This window comes from Erpetoichthys calabaricus, chromosome 2 (genome assembly GCF_900747795.2).
Source record: "Erpetoichthys calabaricus chromosome 2, fErpCal1.3, whole genome shotgun sequence".
Lineage (NCBI taxonomy): Eukaryota > Metazoa > Chordata > Cladistia > Polypteriformes > Polypteridae > Erpetoichthys > Erpetoichthys calabaricus.
The window spans coordinates 170,456,780-170,484,194 of NC_041395.2; the positions used below are offsets into that span (position 1 = coordinate 170,456,780).

Genomic DNA, 27,415 nt, shown 5'->3' on the forward strand with positions numbered 1-27,415 from the left:
ATGTTTATATTGGTACCTTTGAGGCTGTGTATACTTTAATAGATATGGCAGTAAGGGAGGGGTGACGAGGAGGCAAACAGGATACTAACAATAGGAATTCCTCTGCTAATACCTATGTGCATACTAATCAATTAATATCTCAGCACATTGTTTCACCTGATTTAAAATAACATGTTGCTAAAATTAATAAAACAAGAATACAAGACTTTTACAATAAAAAAAAATAGAATCTTTTTTTTTTCCTTTGTGTGTTAAATCGAGGCATATGCTGGTAACTCCAGAATGTTTCAGGTCTTGTGAAATGATGTTTATGGAAGGAAAATGTGCCTCTGTCTTTTGACAGCTGTCCAGGTCTTTTTTCTTGCTCTTCCTTTTGCCTCTAATCTAGGAAGATTTTTGTGTTCTTAGGGCCTTGATGGATGTAGTAGCAAGCTTCTGGTGCTTTTTATGTGTTTGCTGTTTTTGGCTTGTGGACTTAATGATTCATTGGGTATTGAATAGACACCAAGGACTTCAACATCTGGAGCTTGACTCTCAAAGCTGTTGTACAGCGCAAGCCATTTTATGTTATTAGCTGCTATTTTTAAAAGGATGCTTCTACTCTGGTCTACTTTTGAATTTTCACTTGTTTAAAATAGGAGGAAAAAATGAATCCCTTTAATTATCGTCATATGCAGAAAAACACTGTTAGCTTTAATTATAGCCTCACATTCTCAAACCTTCATAATCCTGTCCAGGGTTCTGGAGCCTGTGCTTGGATGGCACTATTTTAACACAATGTCTATGCACACACAACCACACTCGGACTCAAACTCATACTGTACTTGTTCCTTGGTGTATAACACTCATTAAATTGAACTTGAATTGAATTGTCCATGTCAGTTTTGAGGATGCTTAAATATAATCCTCAAAATTTAATGTTCAGGACTATTGGATTAATGACTGACTGACCTAAATGTAATAGAAAAATAAAGTTGTGTGTGTTATGTAAGAGTGTTACTTAGAAAAGTGCAGTTCATGATTACATACAGGCATAGTTTACAGTATATGCTTGTTTTATTGGATGCATGCTATAGCTCAGTAATCAGTTACTGAATTATCTTTTTAAATAATACTGTGAAATTAACATTATTTTAAAGATTACTATAAGTATACCCAATCAATCTTTCAGGTATTTTCCTTATTTTCCTATTTCCTTATTTTCTATTAATTGTTTGCATGCCTAATGTTGTATAATATAAAATACAAAATATTTTAATAGATTATTATTCATGGTATGTATAGTATGTCATGACAAGTCTTAGCTGGAAGTACAGTTGTTCTTAACAATTACAACTATTTCTGTCTAGCTAGGATTAAGCAGCAGTGTTTCTTATGTATCGTATCAAATGTCTCTGTGATGCTTGGGTCTGTGTATAGCATTTTGTCACTAAAAAGTTTAAAATTGTGTTTACTTATGCAGTGTTTATAAATTGGATGAAATTTCAAAATGTTTCTTTGTGTTCTGTTTAGGAGGTATTTCATTGTGAAGTCTCTGAATTTCATGTGCAAGGCAAATTATATGCCTTATTGTAGTGAACTTGAGGGGCAAAGCAATTATATGCTTTGTTGTAGTCTTCTCCTCTTAGGGGATTTTTTCTCTTTTTTATTAACGTTGAAGGTAGTCTAAAATAATGAAAAAAAGACTTTTGATCTCCACAGTATGAAATACAGATAAATATACATGTGAGGCTACAAGAATGAAGCCTAAACCTGTGTGTATACCTGTTCAACTGATTTATGTCTTAATTAGCTCTCTTGATATTTATCAGATTTAACCCCGAAACAACTGACTGTGTTAATGGCCATTTATGCAAATGACATAAAAAAAAAAAGAAGTGAGGCAGAGGGTGTGTTACAGGATTTATGTCGCTAACCAGCAGTCTTGGGTAACAATCTACATCCTATTTCTAAAATTGTTATAAACATGTACAATTTTTTTCAGTCTACCCTTTCTGTCCTGTTTTTAACAATATAACGAATTAAATAAATGCAGAATCAGAGGTAAATAAGAATTTACACACTTTAAGGGATTGTTGAGCATTATTCAGTAAACCTTTGGCCTTATGATTAATAGAGGATTTGGTTCTTTATTCAGTTTTGATCAACAGTATTTATGCTATTTAGTTAGTTGCTTATTTTTCTGTCACCTATTTAAAAGGACTTTTTTTAAAATACAAAAAAATTCTCTGTTTGATCCCATTTGTAGGTAGGATTTCTTACTTGGTAATGTTTTTCCAGTTTACTTTTTTATCTTTACACATTCATCAGTGATACATTCTTTTATAAATACAGTGAAGCAAATTTGATTTTTCTGTACAAATGCTTCTATACATTTAACCTTCATGCAGTTAAAGTAGTTTTTTGCATTTAGGTAGCGCTCATTGTTGCATGGACACAGCAGAAATTACTGTTTAATGTCTAATGATACAAAATTAATTAAGTTCATGCATTAATTTTAGGCAGTGTCATAAACACCCTACTGGATAATGTACACTTTATGCTTGGCAGAAGCTATTAAACACATTCATAATATGAAAGGTGTAAGATCATTTAATAAATAAATGTGTACAGGCAGGGTTGAATTAAGCTGTGCCATTTGTCTGTTGCCTTAAAACATGAAGAATGTACAGAAGCATTTGGGGAAAATGTGAAAAATTATAAAGAAAGTTGTGTTTTCCATAGCCTATTGTTGTATATCTGATTTTTTTCACAGATTAATTTAAACTGGAAATTAATGAATGGGATTGAATATTTTACGGCACGTTATTTTGCAAATTGTTATCTTAGCTCCCCAAAGTTCCAGCTGGAGAAGTGATTGCTTAAGGAGTCGCCCTTATCTTTGAAAATATTTTAACAACGGGAAATTTAGTACTTCATGTAATGCTGAAAGCCTCTTTTTAACATTTTAATGGAAAGCAACTCTTCAATCAACATCCATATTTCCTTTAACTCAGCTCAGTGAGTGCTTTTATCTGGGGAAACCCAATATAAAGTTTTTTTGGCTAACACATAAGATTAAATGTATAAAATAACATTGCCTTAGGTAATCTAAAAAAGTCTTGTGTGATGTGCTTAAATTCGTATAAGGACATTTAAGCTGATTTATAGCACATTCCAACCTCTGCCCCGTCCTTTTTTGTGGCAAACCGTCCCATAATGAGCTCTGCTCAAGTTCAGGTTTATTTTGGGAAATGGTGAGGATAAAACAGGAGTGTTAACAAAAGTGGTAGTTAAAACCTGTCATTACTTGTGAGTGTAGAAATCTGAAGTTTTCTGCAGCAATTAAAATTTGATGAATTTCTTACTTTGTGGGGGCAAATATCTATCTATCTATCTATCTATCTATCTATCTATCTATCTATCTATCTATCTATCTATCTATCTATCTATCTATCTATCTATCTATCTATCTATCTATCTATCTATCTATCTATCTATCTATCTATCTATCTATCTATCTATCTATCTATCTATCTAAAAAATATGAAAGCAGTTAGTTTTACCATTATATCTGTTTTTACAAAAGCAAAATTGCAGATTTATTTTGACTGATGGATAGAAGACCAAAACACAGTTAGCATGTCAACATTCCTTTCAGAAAGATTAATATTTTTAAAGCTTAGTAAAGATTAGTAAAACATTCCTATCTGTCATGGGGCATGGCTTGTTTTAGTTTGATTAGTATTTGCAGATCTGCTTTATGTCTGCAGAGTAACCTACTACTGATAAGCTACAAATTACTGTTCTATCTTTAAAGGCAGAAGGGTTGTTTGGGAGTATTCTGCTGCATGTTTCAGTATTTGGTTAATAGAAACCCTGCCAAAGTAGCTTATCATTTTACATTGACCTAGAGAGGATGGAGAAATATTTGTTTTCTCTATTACCTAATAAAACCACTTTTGGTTTCAAAATGTAATTTAAGTTAGGCTTAAACAGATTATAAAGCATGCAATTCTCAGAGTACTATCCTTTAATTCCTTTAATGAGAGGTGGTCTCTCCTGTACTGTGAAGTGCCCCAGTGGGATAGGCGCATTTAAATTGTTAGGGATTATAGAGTGCAGTTGGGGTTTATAATTTGGATAAGAGGCAACCTCAATTAGACTTTGAGTTGCAGAGAAGAAAGAATTATTTACACCTGTCATAACAGCTCTCCATATCGGTGCTTTAAAAGGTGCTACTTCCAAAGCCTTTAGTCCTGAACCAATTGAATTATTGTTGAGTATGCTCCCAGTTTTCTCCTTTGTTAGGTATACCTATGTAGCATTTGATAAGGCCAACTTTTTGCCTCAGGAACAATGTCAGTTTTTTGAGTCATGGAAATACTGTATTTCTTAAGGGCCTTAGTCCATACTGACTCAATGTCATTGCCAAAAGATTTTTTTGGCAGCACATTCAAGCTGTGTACTTCCCCATCCCAATAATGCCCTGTTGAGTTCTAGTAACTGTGCAGGTCATCAGAGTGAAATTAATTCACTGTCCTATCCTTGGGACCAGTTTAATCTGGTTCCTAGTTTGTGACATAGGGTCGTATTCCTGAAAGTGGCCATTTCAAAAAGGGTAGACTGTGTCCATAAAAGGATGCACCTGTTCAGCAACAGTTCTTTGATATGCTGTGGAACTTAATAGATACTTGGTTTATTTTAACAGACCTTATGTGTGTCAAGAAAACGTTCCCCACATGATTAGACTATCCCTACCAACCTGTACCATCGATGCAAAGCAGGGAAATTCTGTAGTGGTATGCTGTCTGTATCACATTCTAAAACTCCATATGCATGTTAACAGCAGAAACTGAGATTTGTCAGACCAATCAACATTTTTCCTTTCTTCATCTTTCTGTTCTTTGCTTACAGGAGCGGAACTCCACGTGGTCTTCTATCAGTCCATTTTAAGGTCTAACACATTGTACGTTCAAAGATTTCCTTCTGCTTACTACTTCTACCAACGGCTGTTTGTTGCATATTTGTAACCTTCCTTTTAGCTGCAGTGACTAGTTTTGCTCTGACCTTTCACTTTACAAGGGGTTTTGATCCACAGAACTGACCCTGAATGTTTCTTGATTATTGTCTTATGTTCTGTAAACTCTGCAGACTGTTTCTGAGCTGCTGGAATTATACTGTCTGGCATTAGCTGTCATGCCATAGTCAAAGTTGCATACTGTATATCATGCATCAGCAATTGTACATAATAAAGTAGCCACTGAATTTATTTTTCTTAACACATCATTACTTGTAATACTGACATTGAGCACAACCGGCTAAATTTCAGTTAATTTTGTACTCCTATTCTCTGTTTTGAGGCTATATGTTTGTAAAATTTTGCTTAAGGGGAATGCAGTGCTGTCAACTAACCACCAGTTGGTAGTGAATTGGCTTAGACTATATTTCTTTCACAGACCAAAAATGCACAAATGGGTAATGAGAGTACCTTGGGAATGCTCAGTGGACACCTTTTTAAGTGAAATCCAACTCTTACATGTGGAAGAGTTAGCAGCTGAGGTTGGTTGCTAAAATAAACACTTGTGTTTGGGAGGTGTTTGGTAAGTCCACGTAGAATGATCTCTGTTCTGCCTCAGAAACCTTTCAAACAACCAATTCAATTACACCACATTTTCAATGACATACATACAAACACAACACAGTTTAATTTAATAAGACATAGTTAATGAATATTTTGCTAAACGTTTATTCAAATTAATAATATCTCTTGTATATGTCAATATTTATCCATCCCTGGTAGCACCTTTTTAGTAAATTGGTATTTAAATAATAAAAAAAAATGCAGAAAGATTCTGGTAGTAATGCAGTATTAGAAATAAGTAACTGGTATTTGGTCAGCTGAAGAGCCACATTTTAAATGTAGTCCTCAAGTACCAGCTTTACAATAACTGATAAGACCAAGGCAGGTATTTAGAGAGAAGTTACACTGTCTCCACATACCTGTAATGCACATAAGTGATATTTGTCTGGATTCCTTATGATTGCTCTAGCACTGTCAATCATTGCTGCAGAGATGGTTGTCCTTCTGGAAGTTTCTCCTCTCTCCACAGAGGACCTCTGTAGCTCTGACAGAGTGACCATTGGGTTCTTGGTCCTCCCTGACTAAGGGCTCAATAATACTTCATGCTCAGAACGCGTACGCGCTCGCATCATGGCCGCCACGCGTTCTGAGCATTCATTTGATGCGTCCTCTGAGCAGGTCCTCAGAAATTAACGCGACGCATGCGCGAGTTGCAGTACCAGCAAAAAGTCGGGGGGCGCAGTGTGCTAAAAGTTGGAATGTGACATCAGAGTCTCTGTTTACTATCTACATGTGACAGAAAGCCGCTTTGCGGATCCTACAAGATCGGTGTGCGCGCTTCGATATTTGATAAATGGTTCGATGTGGTGAAGCAAAATGCTGACATACAGATGTATTCGTGGTGCTTTTATACTCAAGCGTCGCATATTCCTGATCGTAGTGACACGATACGTTTTAAAATTCTCACATACTGTGCCTTCTTTTTTTCTAGGGCTTCCTCTGCTCCTGACAGCAGCGAATCGCCAGCAATAGATCGTCACTCAGCGCACATTAAATGGATGATATTACAACTCTCTGCACATTTAGAATCCTTAGATTTATACTTTGATATCACTTTCATGATGAAAAGCATTAAAGTATGTATATTACATTTTACAGATAAATTGGTAATTTCGTTTAAATAATGAATAATGTTAATAGGACGGAGTGGCGGCTCTGAGGCTAGGGATCTGCACTGGCAATTGGAAGGTTGCCAGTTTGAATCCTATAAATGCCAAAAGGGACTCTGCTCTGTTGGGCCCTTCAGCAAGGCCCTTAACCTGCAATTGCTGAGCGCTTTGAGTAGTGAGAAAAGTGCTATATAAATGCAAAGAATTATTTTTATTATAATTACACACATGGGGTGACACAGTGGCTGCTGTCTTGCAGGGAGTCACGTCGCTAGTATTCCCTGCCTGGAGTTTACACGTTTTCCTGCTGGGTTTCCTCAGTGTGCTCCAGTTTCCTTCCAAAGATATGCAGATTTGGGGATTTGGTGCCGCTAAAATGATGCTAGTGTGTGTGTGTGCTTGTATTCACCTTGCGATGAGCCGAGGCATTGTCCAGGGATTATTTCTCATTCCTGCCCAATTCTTGCTGGAATGGACACATCCCTGGATTTAAACAATAAACATCCTTTTCAGAGATATTGCGGTAAGGTGTCATCGGAATTTAATGGATGTTCTAGGCAATTCACAACACAGAGAAGCCGAACATGTTCTCACCGTGATAATATCTCACACTGCCACCTGGCGGATTCCTCCAGATTTACGTAAAGTACGTGAGCAAGTATAAACACTTCAACGCTTGCATAGCAGGAGCGTCCGCTGCAGCATGCGTCGCGTCGCGTGAAATATAACTCCGGCCTTAGACCCTTCTCCCCCGATCGCTCAGTTTAGATGGCCGGCCAGCTCTAGAAAGAGTCCTGGTGGTTTCGAACTTCTTCCACTTACGGCCACTGTGCTCATTGGGACCTTCAAAGCAGCAGAAATATTTCTGTAACCTTCCCCAGATTTGTGCCTCAAGACAATCCTGTCTCGGAGGTCTACAGACAGTTCCTTTGACTTCATGCTTGGTTTGTTGACATGAACTGTCAACTGTGGGATCTTATATAGACAGGTGTGTACCTTTCCAAATCATGTCCAATCAACTGAATTTACCACAGGTGGACTCCAATTAAGCTGCAGAAACATCTCAAGGATGATCAGGGGAAACAAGATGCACCTGAGCTCAATTTTGAGCTTCATGGCAAAGGCTGTGAATACTTATGTACATGTGCTTTCTCAATTTTTTTATTTTTAATAAATTTGCAAAAATCTTACTTTTTTCACATTGTCATTATGGGGTGTTGTGTGTAGAATTCTGAGGAAAAAAATGAATTTAATCCATTTTGGAATAAGGCTGTAACATAACAAATTGTGGAAAAAGTGATGTTCTGTGAATACTTTCCGGATGCACTGTATATATAGATATATCTGTCTATATATAGATATATAGATAGATATATCTATAAATATATAGATAGATATCTATCTATAGATATCTATAAATATATAGATAGATATCTATCTATAGATATCTATATATAGATAGATATCTATACATATTGTGGTGAATGGCCGGGTCCCACGCCACCACTGCTTATGTTCCGGGGGAGCAGCCATGGGCAGCTCAGTACCTTCCCCGGGACGCTTGGTGGCAGCCTCCCTGGCCGACGATGATTCCCCAACCTCCTGCAGGGCTCCATGGGAGATGGGAGTCCTCCACAGCCTGGTAGGGGCCTGGGGTGGCCGCTAGGGGGGCTGTCTGGTTTCAACAGCCTGGCTATAAAAAGGGCCAGCCACCACCACTCAAGGAGCCAGTGTTGGGAGGAGGAGGACTACGCTTGAGGAGGAGTGGTGGTAAAAGGGAGAAAACTGTTGGTGTGTTTTAATAGTGCTTGTTGGACTGTGTATTGCCTGTGGGTCACGGGGAAGACGTACGCCCACGGGTGAAGAAAATAAAAGTCTTGTGTTGTTTCATAAATGCCTCTGTGTTTGTCTATGTCGGGTCAGGCGCCTATATATATCTATACTAATAAAAGGCAAAGCCCTCACTCACTCTCTCTCTCTCTCCTCTCTCTCTCTCTCTCTCTCTCTTCCCGTGTAGGCGGAAGGCTGAAATTTGGCAGGCTCATTCCTTACAGCTTACTTACAAAAGTTAGGCAGGTTTCATTTCGAAATTCTACGCGTAATGGTCATAACTGGAACCTGTTTTTTGTCCATATACTGTAATAGACCGCAGCTCGATGGCTGTGGGAGGCGGAGTTGCGTATCGCGTCATCACGCCTCCCACGTAATGACGTGAACTGACTGTGAATGCAGTACGTAGAAAACAAGGAAGAGCCCCAAAGAACGCTGAAGAAAACATTCATTACACAATTGAGAAGGCAGCGAAACAATAAGAAGCGAGCGACTGATGCATACAAGCATATTCATAAGTGCAGCTACTGCGGAAACAAAGCACGGTGTAAACCGTAAGTTTAAATTAAGTTCATAGAAACGCTCCTGCTGCCGTTTGCAATACCATATTCGCGACATACAAGTTTAATGAGAAGACACGAGATATAAACGAGACTTTGGATCACTTTGTAACGGATTTAAAATTGCTGTAGCGAGAAACTTTTAAGTGCCGGGTCTTAGCTAACATTAAATAAAGCCGTGGACATTGCAACATCACACAAGAGAGCGGCTCATGTGAACTGACTGAACGCAGCACGAGTGATCACTTCGATGAATCAAACCTGTTCAAAAAACACATTACACAATTGATAATGTAGGAAAAGAATATGAAGCGACTGACGCATACAGACATATTCATGAGTGCAGGTACTTCGGAAACAAAGCACCGTGTAAACCTAAAGTTTAGATTAAGTTCATAGACCTACAAAAGGTTGCCATTGATTTGAGGCAAGATTGCTTTTCTCCTGTACAACTATACGTTGCATTCTCAACAGTAAGCTTGCATGGCTTGGTCATATTACAACCGGAGTGCTGAACTGACAACGAGGTATACAAAGAGAACTATAACAATCGTAATAAACGAACAATAAAACAGTGGAGAACCCGTGGATTAAATAAAAAGGCTGCTTCCTTGGCGAAGCAAGGAAAAAGGATGACCTTATATGGCATTCGTTTATAAAACAGCGGAGAAGAAGTGTAAAGGCTGCTTCACAAAAAAACAGCAGAGCGCCTTATATGAGCAGGCAGTCAGCTAAAGAAGGGAACCAATAAATAACTATAATCGTAATAAACGAACAAAAAATAGCGGAGAATCCGCGGACTACATAAAGGAAATGGGTACCTGAACAGAAAAGTCAGTCTCAAATGGCTACACAATAACTATAACAATTGTAATACACGAACAATAAAACAATACAGAACCGCGAAGCAAGGAGAAAGGACGGCCTTATATGGCGTTCGTTTATAAAACAACGGAGAGGCTGTGTAAAGGCAGCTTCACAAAAAAACAGATCCTTTACAAATTGGTATTGGTATATTTTCCCTCAATTTAAAAAGGTTTTCTTTTCTTCTTAATAAAAATTTAAAAGCAGTACTTTGCGGAGCGCGGAGATTTAGCTATATATATATATATATATATATATATATATATATATATATAGTACACAGTAATCCCTCCTCCATCGCGGGAGTTGCGTTCCAGAGCCACCCGCGAAATAAGAAAATCCGCGAAGTAGAAACCGTATGTTTATATGGTTATTTTTATATATTTTAAGCCCTTATAAACTCTCCCACACTATTCTAAACATTTCACGCACAATTATACAGCATAAACCCTTTCTATTCTCTTAGATATTAGGTATGATTCGTTGAAATTATGTATGTAAACACAGTTTACATACAGTAAAACCTAAATATTATTTTAAAGATAAAGAGCGTCTCCGATATCACATATGTTACAGCCATTACGACAGACAGGCCACCAGCAATAAATACGTACAATGCAAGAAAAATTGTATACAGTGACACTAAACTATGTACATGTAATAAGTACTGTACATAAATAATTAATTATGGTTACTCACCAACGACACGACGACTTGTCCGATAATGATGAGTTTAATTTTACTGCACTACAAAGGATAGCGTTACAGCTCTTCTAAAGGAGCCTCTTCAGGCGACTGTTTAGCACCGCCGTTGTACTTCTTCCATCACTTTTCAATCCAAATCCCTAAAGCAGATTCCATCCAGACTACTGCCTTATCACGTCCACTTGCAAATCGTTTTGCACCCTGGTTAAAGGACACTGCGGCCGTAGATCTTATATGCTTTTCCTCCTTTTTAAATAAAAAGAATCGTGGACTCATTGATGCTGTAATGGTGTCCTGCAGCGGTATAGCTGTTTCCTTCCTTCAACATATCCAAAACTTTTACCTTTTCTGCAATCATTTGCATCTTCTGTTGGCGCTTGTGCACGTTAATGCAAAATGAGTGAGATTAGACTTCCTGGTTAATGCAGCACTCCGTCGCTGAGCCAGTCAGCAGCACACAGGAACTTAACCGCGTGCTCTGATTGGGTAGCTTCTCAGCCATCCGCCAATAGCGTCCCTTGTTTCAATTCAAATGCGTCCCTTGTTTGAATTCAAATGGGAAAATCAACTGAGGAAGCACACGTACTGTAGACCGCAGACATCCGCGAAGCAGTGAAAAATCTGCGATATATATTCACATAGGCTTACATTTAAAATCCGCGATGGAGTGAAGCCGTGAAAGACGAAGCGCGATATAGCGAGGGATCACTGTATGTATGTATGTATGTATGTATGTATGTATGTATGTGTATGTATGTATGTATGTATGTATGTATGTATGTATGTATGTATGTATGTATGTATGTATGTATGTATGTATGTATGTATGTATGTATGTATGTATGTATGTATGTATGTATGTATGTATGTATGTATGTATGTATGTATGTATATATATATATATATATATATATATATATATAATATACAGTGGAACCTCTAGATACGAGTTTAATTCGTTCCAGCACTGAGCTTGTATAGCGAATTTCTCGTATCTAGAACAAACTTCCCCACTGAAAATAATGGAAATCCAGTTAATCCGTTCCGCACCCCAAAAATATTAACATAAAAATCAATTTTCCTAACAAATAACACTGATAAATAATATATACTGTAGTGTACCTTTAATAAATAACACTGGTAAATAATATAACTGATTATTAAAAGAATCAAAACAGGTGTCCAAAGTGCAGTAGAGCATTCAATAAATCTTTAAATAAATAATCCTTAAAACAGTTGTGAAGTGGAGGTTTAAAATACACAAGAATAACAATCCTTTAACACGAGGTTAAAACGTCAACAGGAAGCAGTCTTTAAAAAACAGATGACAATCCCCAGTGCTTCTTCTCTGTTAGCGTCAGCATCTCACCTGCTTCTCCCATGCGGGCTCTGCAACAGGCAAGACACTCTTAATGCAGCTGACCTTCTCTACACCATCCTGCTTCAGCTGTTTGGCTCGCCTGTTCAGCTACACGCGAGCCTGCACTCGCTCGCTCTCCCGCACCGACTTCCTGCTGCTTCCTGCCTCCTCCTGCAACCTCCGTTCTCTCTCCTCTCTTTTCTTTTACTACTTCTCCCCCTTAACCGGCTCGCGCCTCTCTATATATGCGGGGAGGACATGGCAGCTGCAGCCCATCAGCCACAGGAACAATCATGGATGTGGGCAGTTTCCCACCTGTGCACTTAGGTGAGAAACGCCCACACTGCAGATCGCCCTGCGGCTCGCTACAGCTACCATGCCCCCTCGCTAAGCCGCGAGCTATACCCACAGCCTGGCTCGCGGCTCGTTACGCGAGCCAATGCTCGTATTTAGATCTGAATTTTTCGCTCATACTTTCCTCGTATCTTGAATTTCTCGTATACAGAGGTGATCGTATCTCGAGGTTCCACTGTATATAGATATAGATATGTGAATGTATGTATGTATGTATATATGAATGTCTATATATATATATATATATATATATATATATATATATATGTATGTATATGTATATGTATATGTATGTATATGTATATGTATATGTATATATATACATATGTATATGTGTATATATATATATATATATATATATATATATATGTGTATATATATATATATATATGTAGATATGTATATATGTATATGTAGATATGTATATATATATATGTAGATATGTATGTATATATATATATATATATATATATATATATATATATATATATATGTGTGTATGTATGTATGTATGTATGTTTATGTATATATATGTTGATATGTGTATATATATGTATATATATGTGGATGTGTATATGTACTGTATATGTGTGTATATATATATATATATATATATATATATATATATATATATATATATATATATATATATATGTATATATATATATGTATATATAACCTCTTTAACACACTACTTCTCCGCTGCGAAGCACGAGTATTTTGCTAGTATATAATATAATAGAGAGAGGGAGAGAGATAGAGATAGATAGATAGATAGATATCTATAGGTTTTTAGATATAGAGATACAGAGATATATAGATAGATATAGATCTGGTGAATACACCAGATATATATAGATATCTCTATAATTGACGACGTCGACTACAAAAAATCGTTGACGCGGATTTTTTATTGTCGACGCGTCATAAACAGAGCATTCAATAGAGGCTTCAGTCACAAAGAACCACATTGGTTTTTGTAACGGCAATGAACTACATGAATGTCTGAGGGCAGTATCGTTTGTTATTGTTTGTCAAGACTGCACACAGTCCTACTAACGAAGAAAGAACGTCTTGAGGAGAAAAAGAATGTAGAGGAAAATAAACGTGGTTGCAATGGCAAGTCGGATAGAGGAGGGGTAAAGAGATGGAAAAAAATGGAGACAGAAACTTTCTAACGTGTGGGAGCACTTCACCAAAAAAGAAAAAAAAGTTGAATGTAGATTATGCAAAACGGAGCTTTCTTTTCACGGCAGCACCACCGCGATGCATGAGCATCTGAAATGCAAGCATCCTGGAGCTGTGACGCTGCTGTCTCTTGAGAATTTATGCTGGCGCTGTTAGTTAGGATCAGATCAGGAGGGGAGGGAGAGCGTGAATGAGACTGAGAAAATAAAAGTGAAAAGAGCTAACTTTTACAAGTAACAAATTTACACCCGAACTGTTCGTTTTCAAATAATATTGCATTAGTGCGATGATGTTTTCTGATTGGTACTATTCAGGTCATACAATGATTTGTTCAAAATGTCACACATATTTGTCTTTCTTTTTTTTCCCCCCAGTGCTGCGCGCTAACACCAGAAGGAGTGAGCTTATTCAGTGCTAGCAGGATCACGCAGGCGGCCAGTTGCTTGTGCTATAACAAGCTTGACCTGGCGGCGATCAAAGCATATGTATTATGCAAGGCATGTACGGGGTCCACTGAGAAAAGAAGAGCGTTCATGGCTCACCTTGCAGAGGAACATTCTTTCCTCTGCATGTCCCGGAGTCCTGTGCAGACTGGGAAAGATCGGGGGAAAAAAAAAATGCGGTCACTGGTTACAACCACAAGAAGGTACACGAATGGTTAATTTTATCTAGGAGGATTAGTTCAAACTGTTAAGTTTGTGTAGAGCAGCAACTTGCACCCACTCACACACAGACATTGTTTTTTGTGGGGGGTGTAGGTGGAGGAAAGCTAGTACAGTCCAACTGAGAGCAGGTGTACACCACAGTGCAAGGAAAAGCATCTTATTAACTTAGCTTAACTCTTAACTACTCGCACCATTTCTCATCTCATCAGTACTCGCGCAGTGTAATTCATGCACCAGTGTTAAAATGGCTATTTTTATGCACGCTCTGAGATTGTAATATTAAATGTTACAATAATTTTAAGTTGTAATTTTAAACCATATTACTGAATAGTATGACACAGTCTAGGACTACCTGAAAATTAATCTGATCCACTTCTCCAGTGCTCATTCATTACCGGTCACACTTTCATCCACTGCAAGATTTGCACATGTATCACATTTCACTTCAGTTGTTAAATGTTCTTTGCAGACAAAGTCATTGCAATAAGAACATCTCATCGTTGTCATATATATGTGATTACCTGCACTGTGTACCAAATGCACCATATGGAACTTGCGACTGTGCATCCACTCATAAAACCGGCTGGGAACATACTGTAGGGAAAGCATTACATCACTGTACTTGTACCGAACCAAACTGAGGATAGATGGTGGATGCTGCCGGTTGGGTCAAGTAAAAGGACATTCGACATACCTGTAGATAACTGAGATTGGTGTACAAAATACACCAGCGTGAATAGTTAAGGGTTAAGTACATATCCATTTTGACTACATAAATTGAAAGATCAACATTCATAAGTTATGTGCCTTTTTCAATTAGAGAAAAAAATTCAACTAAGCTTTTGCAGTTTTATTTATTGTATTCTTTGTTATATATACTCACATGTATCCATCTTCTTTTATTATAAATAAGTTCTATTATTTTGTTTATTTGTGACAGTGTCTGTTGCCACATTTAGATCACAACACAGAACATGAACTCTTCATACTTCTGGCATCTCTACTGAAAAATGAAACGGACATCCTTCACTCAACCAACATTAATTAAAACAATTAAAAAGATGCCTACAAACAGAGATGAGAAATTAATTGCCAGCATTCAAAATTTTGCTTTAAATAACAATATGCTGCATAATTAATTTTATGCTGTAAGCTGTTCGGCCGCATTCATTTGTGAGCCCTTGTATCAACATGCTTATGTGCATTCTTGCAAACTCTTCTTTAAACACATGCACATCTGGAGATAATAATAAATCTGAATCGAGATTGACTATTTTATCTAGAGTCTTAAGAGTGATGAAAATTTAAGGAACAGCTCATAGCTGAGTGAGTTTTTCAGGTGACCAGTTTTATGTTAAACAAAATGTTAGGCTACCTTTTTATAGGATTAAGTTTAACTTTTATAGATTCTGAAGTATAATTAAAAAGTGCTACTGTTTGGCAACTTAAATTTTGATATCAAAGTATGGTTAATTTAAAATTCTGCTAGTCATATGACGGTAAGCTTACATTACATTATCAAAAAGTATTATTTTTTTAAACCTATCAAGATTTTAATTTAGTTTTAGATTAAGTACGTGCCAACTGCTGATTAATGGTTTAAAGGATGAGGCATAAAGTGCTTTACTGACGTTGCAGAGCCAAGATAAAAGAACATCCCCATCCGTTATTATTTGCCCATAAAATTAAGTATAATATTGGGAGACAAAAGAAAAGTAATACTTGAATAGTTTGGAATTTTGCCCAGTAGTGATGTTAAAGTGAATACGCTTTTGTTATGTAACCTTCAGAGAATGTGTTTAAATGATATTGCTATTTTCCAAGCAAAAAAACTTAATTGGAAAGATGAAATTGATCAAGAAGTATTCTTTTTTTTATTTTTTTTTTATTTTATTATGTGAAGTAATGTAATTAAAACTGGCCCCTTAACTTAGTTTCTGAACAAACAAGTGCTTGCTTTATTCAGTGCAGAACAAGTTCATGAAAGGAATTGCTATGTTGGTCATTTTCTGGCAGTATCCTAACTTAATTGGAGAATCTTAATATCTTTTCAAGAAGCTTTTTCCTTTTACAGCTCCTGAGTAGCTCTTCATTGCTTCATGAAGAACACATGCCAAAATATCCCTATCCTGAAAGATTTAGTAGCTAAATTATTTTTTTTCCATTTTATGGATGTACCTCATCGACTTATTATTACGTTTTGTTTTAGTTTGTGTCTCTTTTAGTAGTTCCCTTTTACAAGATTTAATATACCAATGAAAGTGCCAGTGAAATTCATATTAATTGTGTAATTTGCAATATTTAAAAGTAAAGCTGTGATCATTATGGGTAAGATGTAGAGTATGAATTTTTCCAAAATGAAAATTGAATCCCATAATGGTTCTGTCCATGTGTAATAACATACAGATCACATGTTGGAGTCATTAATTTGAGTTGTTCTGTATATGTAAGTTTCTTATAAATCATATTCATAATGAAAATACTATATGAAATATACTTTTACTGACCATGTAGCTGTTTGTGAAGATTTGGCTGTAATATGCCAGCTTAGAAGCAGTTTCAGAAAACAAATTAATCAATTTGAATGATTATATTTTTTCAACCTGTTTTCACTTTTCTGTTTGTGAAAAATCCTGTAAGGTACAACTTTTTTCTGTCGTTATTAAACCTTTTTCGGCATTAAGTGGTTTTGACAAATGCATTAATACAGGTAGTTCGCAAAAAATAAAAAACCTTTGTAGTGTCTTCTAGTAACTGTCTTTAATATGCAATCCACATATACAGTTTTTTTTTAATCATTAGACTGTCTTTCTGAAACAGTTACTATGGTAGCAGTTGACATGTAAATGAATTCTCTCTGAAATGACCATTAACTAAAAGGTTGATTAGAACAGAGCAAAAGGAATGTTGTGGCTATTGAAATGGCAGGAATTAATGAAAGATGCTTTTATAAATTTAAAAAAAAAAAAATTAATTTACATTTGTTTTGGCTCGATTGATTTGTGATGTGATTTTTTGCTGTACCTATTCATTTTTGAGGATTATTTGTTCAATTAGAGTTAACAGTGGGTGTGGCTGGCAGAGTATGGGATTTTGGTCATTGTGTAGCTGTCAGATGAAGTTGTTATGCTGATGCAGGTGTTTACTACACTCAAGGAAGAGAGTAACTTTTTAAATGCAAAATGTCAACCCTCTGGTGAAATAGGTTGATCATTTCCCTGTTAAGCAGCCTATGCTGAGTTTGTTTAATTGGTTACCAATATATCACTTTGAGAATACTGTTAGGGAAAGAAGTAAACTGTAATTAGTATTTGAAGTTCTATAAACCCACTTACGCTTGAATAATTATAATGTTTGTCAAAATGTGAGTAGCAGCCTGGTATAACACAGTAGTATGGAAATTATAGTAAAGCAAAATACTCAGTTGTTTTTCGGGTACTAAGATATACATTCAAAAGTGAATTTGAAGCCTTTAAACAAACATGCATTATGTTATGAAGGTTTATCTTGATTGCATGGTTAAGGTTTGTGAACATTAATTATTATCCTAGGATTTATGGATAACACACATTTATTTGTGCTGACTGGGTTGATAGTTGCTGTTTGATTGATTGATTGTTTTGTGGAAAAGGGCATTTATCCCTTGAAGTTTTTCTGAGGCATACCTTTATGTATTTGACTTATTCTTTTAGGAAGAATGCTAGTTATAAATTTAAGTGCAATCTTAATGTTTTGTTTGAACATCTAAATAATGTGTGGAAAAGAAAGTGTATAATATGTGTTTTTTTTGTATATCTCTATAACATAAATGAGTCTGCAATTTTGTGTTACTCTAGGAATATTTTTATATTTACTTCTGAAATATGTATTTAATTTTACAGTTTTATTTTTTGTAATAGAGGGATACATGCAAAGAAATTGTTTTTTGGTTTAATATTGTGAGTAATCCACACACAATAATATGCAAGTAATCCACACACAATAATATGATGTAATTTCTTCTTGCCTTTCTTCTACTTAGAAGCCAACCTTTCCTCTTTGTTGGGTCTTCTGCAGTATTGTAACCATTCTTTATTGAATTTTCTGCTCTCCCTTTCCTCCCAACACAAATTTTATATATATATATATATGTGTGTGTGTGTGTGTGTGTGTGTGTGTGTGTGTGTATATATATATATATATATATATATATATATATATATATATATATATATACAGTAATCCCTCGCTATATCGCGCTTCGCCTTTCGCGGCTTCACTCCATCACGGGTTTTATATGTAAGCATATTTAAATATATATCGCAGATTTTTCGCTGCTTCGTGGGTTTCTGAGGACAATGGGTCTTTTAATTTCTGGTACATGCTTCCTCAGTTGGTTTGCCCAGTTGATTTCATACAAGGGACGCTATTGGCAGATGGCTGAGAAGCTACCCAGCTTACTTTTGTTTCTCTATCGCTTGCGCTGACTATCTGTGATCCTGACGTAGGGGGTGTGAGCAGGGGGGCTGTTCGCACACCTAGACGATACGGACGCTGCATTTTATTTATCAAAAGCAAGGATTCAACATCTCAACAAAGTCTTTAAAAATTGATTCAATACCCAGGGTAATAGATACTCCATCCCCTACCACAATTATATTTTTTCACTGCCTTTACTTTATTTCTAAAGGCAGGACATAAGTTGAAGCAAATCTGGAACACTTGTCTGTTTATGCAACCACAACTGATTATGATTAAATAGAACTATGGAAACATGTCTGATTAATATCATCATATTGCTGATAAATTTAAGCTGAAAAGTGAATGCTACAATATTGCCATATCCTATACAGGCATGAGTAACAGATAATTACATGGTGATGCACAAATATAGTGTAACCAAATAGAAAACTTGAAAAGGAATTGGACAGTGATGCTCTATTTTGATTTCTTGGCGCTGTATTTTAATTCTTTATAATTTATTCATGTTATTTACATTAAATGACATAGGGATAGCAGCATTTAACAGTACATCACAATCAAAATATATGAGCTTGCTATATATTATTACTTTCAATGCTTTTACATACCAGCACAGCAGAAGTATCAGGTTGAGTTTACATTTACTTGTTTGGTCTGTTTTGATTTTACACACACCACAGAGATTTAACATGTTCCATTATTTTACATTTTTTGTATGGTGAGTGATGTGTGTGTGTGTGTGTGTGTGTGTGTATATATATTGTGACAGATTGAGGTTGCTGGCGTCCTCTTGAACCCTCGGACAATATGCCAAACACCAGGTAAAAGTCCAAATATTACTTTTATTTGAACAGTAACATGCACAAAGCACCCTCCACTCCACAATACTCATAAATTAATCAAGACACTAATCAATACAATAATCAATCCTCCACACTTCCAGACACTTTGCCACCCTTCCTCCCAGCTTAGCTCAGTGTACTGGTTTCCCAGAGTCCTTTATATAGTCCATGACCCGGAAGCGTTTCTCTCTTCTGTCCATGTGATGAACACTTCCGGGTCAGATAAAAAGCTCTGTTGCTACCCGATCTGCATGCCTACCAGATTTGCGCGCGCAGGCGTATTGAAAGCCTAGCATGCCGTAAAGTGTTCACGCATGCGTTAAACAGATTGGGCAGCACCGTAAAGTGAGTGATGATGTTTTCGTTCAATACATATGCAATAACACACTCCGCATGCGCTTAATAATAAAAAATATATACTAAACATTTCGCTTTACGGCACGGATCGCTCTCAACTGCGCATGTCAATACACAACGGGCAGTACAGTATTTTCGTTTAAATGCCATAGTAGTTGACCATAATGATAATATTATTAAATATTCATTGTACGTTCTGTTTTCAGGGCTAAATTAAGCTGGTCGTACTCCTCGTTATAAACGTTAATTGTTTATCACTGAGATCGCTTTGTTTAGTTTACATAGCACTTTTTTTCAGTTCCTATTGTACAAAGAAGTATTTAACCTTTGCATATGTTATTATAGTCTACATATAAAAAATAAATGACAGTTTTAAAAATAGATGTATTCAAGTACTTTATTGTCATTGAGTAACGCAACGAAATTACTCGTGTCAGCTTCACGTTGCATTTAAATTCCAATGTGAAATAGTTCGGATATATAACAATACAATAAATAAATAAAGTATGAACTAAAAACTGAGTAATCATACAAAATATGTTCAAAATATTGGCATTTCATGTCTAACCTACATAAAGCACAACCCCAGCATTATCTTCTGTGATACTATTGCTCGTCTTGTACTCAAATTTAAATGGCTTTTATTCACCCATATAGTGTCTTAAATGTGAGTTAATAACTGAATAATGAAAAAGGAAATACACTTTTCATGCAAATTTTATTGAATAAATGTTATGAGAACAATAAAAGTGAACAATGTGAGAACAATGCACCTAAAAAAACCATGTCAAATTGTCAAATGTACAAAAAAAAAATGTAAAAAATCACCACATAGCTTTAACATATTTTACCCAGAGCACAGAAAATTTAAAGTTACATTTTTTGCTATCTTGATCATTAAAATTATTCCACAAATAACTTCTCTAACATATTTTAATACTAATAAAGCCCAAACTGCTAAACTGCTTAACAAATATATATAACTTTATGAAAATGAAAAAAAATATATATAATTAAAAAGTACACAAGAGGAAAATTGAAAGGTCCTTCTCCTTAAATATATCTGATGGTCAGATGGCCCTGTTGAAGAACACAAAAAGGTCTAGTTGGTCAGGATGATTGACAAAACAACGTCTCAGGGTCACAAGGTCTCAGACTCCCCAGGCCCCTGTGGACATTGTCAGCAAGCATACTGTTGTAGTGTTAATCCAATTGCAGCTCCATTTCAAGAGGGTCTTCAGAAATCTTCTCTCTTCAGCACCACAGTCAGTTGCACAAGACTTGACCAGGGTGCATGGCAAAGGGCATCACCGGACAAAAAAAAGAAAACAGCAAAAAAAAAAAAAAAAACAATGGTTATTATCTGGTGTAAATCTTTCAAAGTATGTGCAGTTCCATTCATAAACCAGAAGTAAATCATAAACTGATAGAAGTGGGAATTAAGCAGAGGTGAAGTTTTAAAATGGAGTTTTAAAAGTATTTTGAAAGGTTTTTCATTTATAGCCGGTATTCTATTTTTTTGGTATACATGTGCAAGCTGCTTCACCAGTTCTTTCATAAGCAAATTAGTGGTTGTGGATTAAAGATTACACTGAGGAGTGTTGGGGGAGAGACAGTACCAAATACAGGAAGGGCCTAAATTGTTCAGAGCTTTTTATGTAATGAATAATATAGTACTTTAAAATCAATTGTGAAGGAGACAGCCATCCAGTTTATTAAAGCTAAGGTCAAGTAAATGAGCTTGGAATATGGAGAAAAACAAAATGTAAACAAAACAAGATACATTACCCCAGAATACTTGGCAATGACGCAGTAGATTCAGACCCAAGACTCAAATGAAGGATTCTGGAAGCACTGGGCAGTAGCATCATCTTCTATTCCAACAGATATCACAGCATTCCTTCCTTCTTTAATTGCTGCCCTATCTTTCGGTTAAATTCTTCCACTTCACTAAGGCAAGTAAAATATAAAAACAAGAAATATTTAAACACTTACTTCAAACATTCATAGACTTGACTTTTACCTGATACTGTATTCTGGGCCACCAAGAAATAAGTCTTCTGCCTCCTGTCCTGATACACCCTGTAGAGCAGCCAGGGCATGGATGATGGACTATCCAAAATTAAGAAAGAACAGAATACAAAAGTTGCTTGCATGTAACTGAAATATGACCACATCACATTATAAGTGAAGGCATACACTAATTACCCAGTAACAAAGCATAATACCCCTAAGAATGTGTGCTTTATTTTGCAAATGAAACAGCCTGGTTTTGTTTCTATTGAAACTCATACAATGAGAAAAACAACAGTTACTGGGATTGTGAGGATTCACACACAGACTAAAATATTGTGGTCTAATGTTGGGGAGAAAAAAAATTGCATAGTTGCATAAGAAAAAAACACATTTTAACATTCGTTAGTGGATACCAATTTACTTCTCTGTTTAAAAGAACTGTAAAATTTAGACACATGATCTGAGATACATCTAGGCAGTTCAGATTTTCATATTCCCAAAAAGAGAAAACCTACTAATCCATTAATCAAGTATAAGTCAATAAATAACAGGAAAGTCCACCTGAGCAGTTTTTTTTAATAACACAATTTATTAAAAGTTTTGCATATTTCAAAATATTCATGCGCGTTCGTTGAAATCACCAGCCTATTTAAAACGGTAAATTTTGTAATATTCCAATTATTAAACAAAACGTCAGATAATCCTAAATATATCTAGATTATATTACAGTATATACTGTATTCTCAAAAACTGAAAAGCATTCAATAAACATTACATACAGTACCTTTAATCATAAAATTCACGGACACACGTCGTATTTCACTTCGCTCTCTGACCGTTAAATTGTTGCTAAATTCTTCCCGTAAAAGATATTCTTTCAAGTCATTGTAAAATTGAAAAGTCTTCATTTTTTCAAGAAGTGAAAAATATTCTTCTTCCCGGAGAAAAATTCAATATGCTCCTATTCTTTATGGCGTTCTTCTTTCTCCTTCTCACTCGAATGCCGGAAGTTCTATTTGTTAATGCAGACCGAGAAATTTAAATCCCGCTGTAACTTTTTTTCTCGTGTGTCGTAAAACATTCGACATGCGCAGAACAAATCGGGCAGCGTCGTGAAATGAATTTTAATTAAGCAGAGAGCGCGTGCGCGAGACAAATCGGATGGGAACTCATGTCGCAAAGTAAAAAAAACGCAGATCGTGCAGGGTCGTAATAGTAAAGCACTGCGCATGCGTGCACATGCGCGCGCAAATCGGGTAGGCGCCGCAGATCGGGTAGTGACAAGCTCCTTTCTTCAACCCGGAAGCACGTCGTTTCTTCTTGTCATATGTTCATGATGCACTTCCGGGTTATAGGGCAGTGTGAGAGTCTGATAGCCCCCTTACAGCGACTCCTGGTGGTCCCCAGGGTATCCAGCAGGGCAGTGCATAAAAACTACAAAGTCCATGAGGCCGTGCTGGAATTCGGGGCACGTCCATGCTGTCGGGAGAGCTCCTCCTGGCAGCCTGGGGGTGAGGACCGGAATATTTAGCCGGCCACCCACCACAATATATATATATATATATATATATATATATATATATATATATATATATATATATATATATATATATATATCTGTATATACTGTACTGTATATACTATACTATATATATTCTAATCATTTTCTTATTTAATGACCAGTTTTTGCTGTTAATAATCTTTTTTGTCTCAATAACAATTGACTTGCTATTTAAGACTCAGACCCCTCAATTTTTTTTATTTTTATTTTTTTTAATTTAATTAGCAGCCAAGCAATAATATGATAGAAAATAAGCCAACACACAGTGTGGTAGGAGATTTGGGTTCATTCTTTTAAGGTCTACAAAATAAGAGTATAACGGGGGAATAGGGTTACCATGACAAAACACCTGACATTGCCAGACATTAGATTGCCACTAGTATATTGGTGGCTTTAGAGTTTAAGCTGTTAAACCATGTTTGACAAAGAAGATGTTAGAAGCTGTGTACATAAAAGTCATTCTTTTTTTCAACAATGGTAAGACTGGATTACTGGATCACATTAAAGCAAACCTAAAAAAACTATATACAGTACTATAAGGTAAAACTTAACCCTAATGGTTTACATTACTGTTATAAAAAATACAGTAATTTGATTAATAAGTGGAAATATTTTTTCATTGTTCACTGTGTTTCAGGTATACTTAGTTTTTAATTATTTTCATTCACTTTTCTTGGCAAGCCTTTTATGAATTTAAAGCAACGCATGCAGATTGGTCAGTGTTGTTGTTTTTTTTTTTTTTATTTAGTTTAGCTTGTGGTCTATTGCATTTACTGTGGTATTCTGGTTTTCCTCCTCTCTTGTATTATCTTTTTGGTTCTATTTCAGAAAAGCTAAACATTATATGTTTGTTTAAAGTAGCACATTGTACACTCCATAATCAAAGACTGCAGAAGAATGTTTGACTTTTAAGACCTAAAAATAGTTTTATTGTTTTGTTTTTTCTTCATGAAACTTGTTTTAAATTCATTGTTTTGAATTTTAAGAAAGATATGTTAAGGTAATTTGACTTCTCATTTTTTTAATGAGCATATGTGCCCTTTATTGAATTGACATTGTTCATGTAGGTTACTGTTTGGTTCTGGTATCCACTTGATTTACTCTAAAACTTTACCCTTTGTTGCAAATGTTAATTACATCAAGAAGTGCTTGAGTATGATAATATTTTGATAAGATTTTCAGCACATTTGTTGAGTTTAATTCCGAATTTACAGATACAGAAAATTTTCATTGTCATAATTGCTATTGTAACTAAGATCTTTAAACGTAAACAAATTTACTTTTTATTTTTGAATATGCTTAAACAAAAAGACTAACTTATCATATTTACATTGTTTTTAAAAGCAAAAATGAAAGTAGTGAAAATGAGAATGTATGGTGTGGTTTTAGATGGCCAGGATTCTTCTAGGAATAACTTACAAATGCCCTTGTTTGAATGCTAGTGATCTCATTCAATAACTCTTTTTACACTTAAGTCATCTGGAGATAGTGGTGCAAGGTAAACTGGTAGAAACAAGATATCAGGAGAAATTTGTCAACCATTAGAAATTTTTGCATATCATTTTTAACATGGTTTATCACATCAGGATGTTGTCTTTGTTAACTGTCGCAAAAGAGATTCATGTGTAGTGGCATGATCGGGAGTGGGTATTATTTTACAGCCTGACACAGTGTCAGGTTTGGAGGTACCAGTGTGAAAAGGGAATATATATATATAATATATAATAATTATATGGCATTCGTAGTCTGAATCACAATCTGATTGTATGGGTGGTTACCTACCAGGTAACGCTTGTGGTTGGTCAGCAAGTCGGCTAACATCCGCCATGGTGCCCTCTTTCAGTTGCGAGAAGCAGATCATAGAATGGTTGAAATAGTTTTACTGTCAAATAATGCAAAGAGTACACGACACGTGTTTCGCCCTAATTCTGCGCTCATCAGGCATACACACTCACTGCATCCCCTCTTGGGAATCGAACCTCGAACGTCAGCGCCAGAGGCGATGCCCCTAACGCTGCGCTACAGCGTGTGGTTCGTTCATTTGACAGCATGTAGATTGGGGTAATTACATTCATGGCATTCGTAGTCTGAATCACAATCTAACCACCCATACAATCAGATTCACTCTGTGAATAGCTGGTGGTAGTTACCGCTGAGAAGGACAGTTAGTTCCTTCAGCAGCTGAACCTGCTGCCTTTCTTGGCCGGTCCTCTGTGGCTTAATGCGCCTTTGACTGCTTCATACCAATACCTGCACACATGCTGCCAGCCTTGCCTCACTTCGGTCTCCTGGGTTTCATAAGTGCATCAGAGGCCCACTGGCAGCCACACACACCTAGGATGGTCTTTAGCAGCTGGGACACTCGGTCAAAGTACTCTAAGTGCATTTTCTGTGCATTCTCCTTAGCAGCTCTTGCAAGTTTGCTTCTTTGTGTACCCCCCTCACTGCAGCCTACAGAACGTGAAGGAGCTGGATTTTTGGGGAACAGTTTTATGTTTGGTACTGTGCTGGCTTTTGGTGTTGGGTGAAGCTGAATGTATTTGAGCCACAGAGGAAAAAACAATTGGGGACACAGTGAAAGAAAATAAAGGTATATTTCGTGATTAAAGTGGAAAAGAAAGCCGGATGTTTTTTTCTCACTGTGATGAAATCTCGCACTGCCACCCGGTGGAATCCACCAGATTTACATAAAAAAGTACACACACAAGTATTAACAGTACACCGTTGCATTAAGTATAAGCCCGGCCTAACAAGACATTGTGAAGCCATGGCAAAATACCTCACAAAATTCCTCACAGTTTGAGTAATTGACTAACAACTTATGAATCCTTTGCTCTGTGCAAATTGTGATAAAAGAACTTACCTGAATTTATTTATTATCACTTTAATTCATTAGTAAGGATTGTACATAAAAATGTTTAGTTTGGAAGATGTAATTAACTTTGGGTTGAAGGTTGTGCGCTCAATTTGGGTAAAAAGCTTAGAGTGCAATATATTTTGCTTGTGCCTGGAGGAGGTGGAGGCACACAGCCTTGATGTTGCACACTGATATGCTGTGGTTCAGCAAACAAAATTTTTTGATGAGATTCAGAGAGATGTTGCCAGAAAACAAAGTTGTCTAAGTATTCAGAATATACCCAGAGGATGATCAGTGTCTTCTAGATTTAGCGTTCCTCCCAGACATGTCTGAATTGCTGAATGTCAAGCTGGAGGGACAAAATACAACTTTTATCACCATGATCAGCAATTTCAACACATTCAGAAGAAAATCCAATGTTGTCTTAATTAACTTCAGTGTGTAAACCTTTGCCACTTTAATCATACACCATTAGACGTTGAGTGCCAAAGCAAGGTAATGACACAGATTGATAGTACCAATTACATTGAACAAAAGCATAACCTCACATCCAAGATCAATATATATTTCACTAACATTATTACTTGACCCGGGCGGCACGTTGGCACAGTGGTAGCGCTGCTGCCTCGCAGTAAGGAGACCTGGGTTCGCTTCCCGGGTCCTCCTGCGTGGAGTTTGCATGTTCTCCCCGTGTCTGCGTGGGTTTCCTCCGGGTGCTCCGGTTTCCTCCCACATTCCAAAGACATGCAGGTTAGGTTGATTGGCAATTCTAAATTGGCCCTAGTGTGTGCTTGGTGTCTGGGTGGGTGTGTGTGTGTGTCCTGTGGGGGGTTGGCGCCCTGCCCGGGATTGGTTCCCTGCCTTGCGCCCTGTGTTGGCTGGGATTGGCTCCAGCAGACCCCCGTGACCCTGTGTTCGGATTCAGCGGGTTGGAAAATGGATGGATGGATATTACTTGACCCTGCTTATTTATATATGTGCGTCCCCTTTAGCACAGATTTAGATGCAGCTTTTAAAGTGGGAATACTGTTTGGTACAACAGCAGCAGACAACTAAAATCTCA

General features: G+C 36.4%; 1 protein-coding gene and 1 long non-coding RNA gene across 2 annotated transcripts in view; one reads left to right on the top strand and one right to left on the bottom strand.

Moving 5' to 3' along the window:
* ryk (receptor like tyrosine kinase) overlaps positions 1-27,415 on the top strand; it is a 206,557-nt gene that overhangs the window by 57,251 nt on the left and 121,891 nt on the right. The window lies entirely within an intron of this gene.
* On the bottom strand, positions 21,490-23,178 carry LOC127526792 (uncharacterized). Its single transcript, XR_007934229.1, has 3 exons — positions 22,719-23,178; positions 21,942-22,030; positions 21,490-21,868 (listed from the first exon to the last, which is right to left on the bottom strand). It is a non-coding gene; the product is annotated as an uncharacterized LOC127526792 (long non-coding RNA).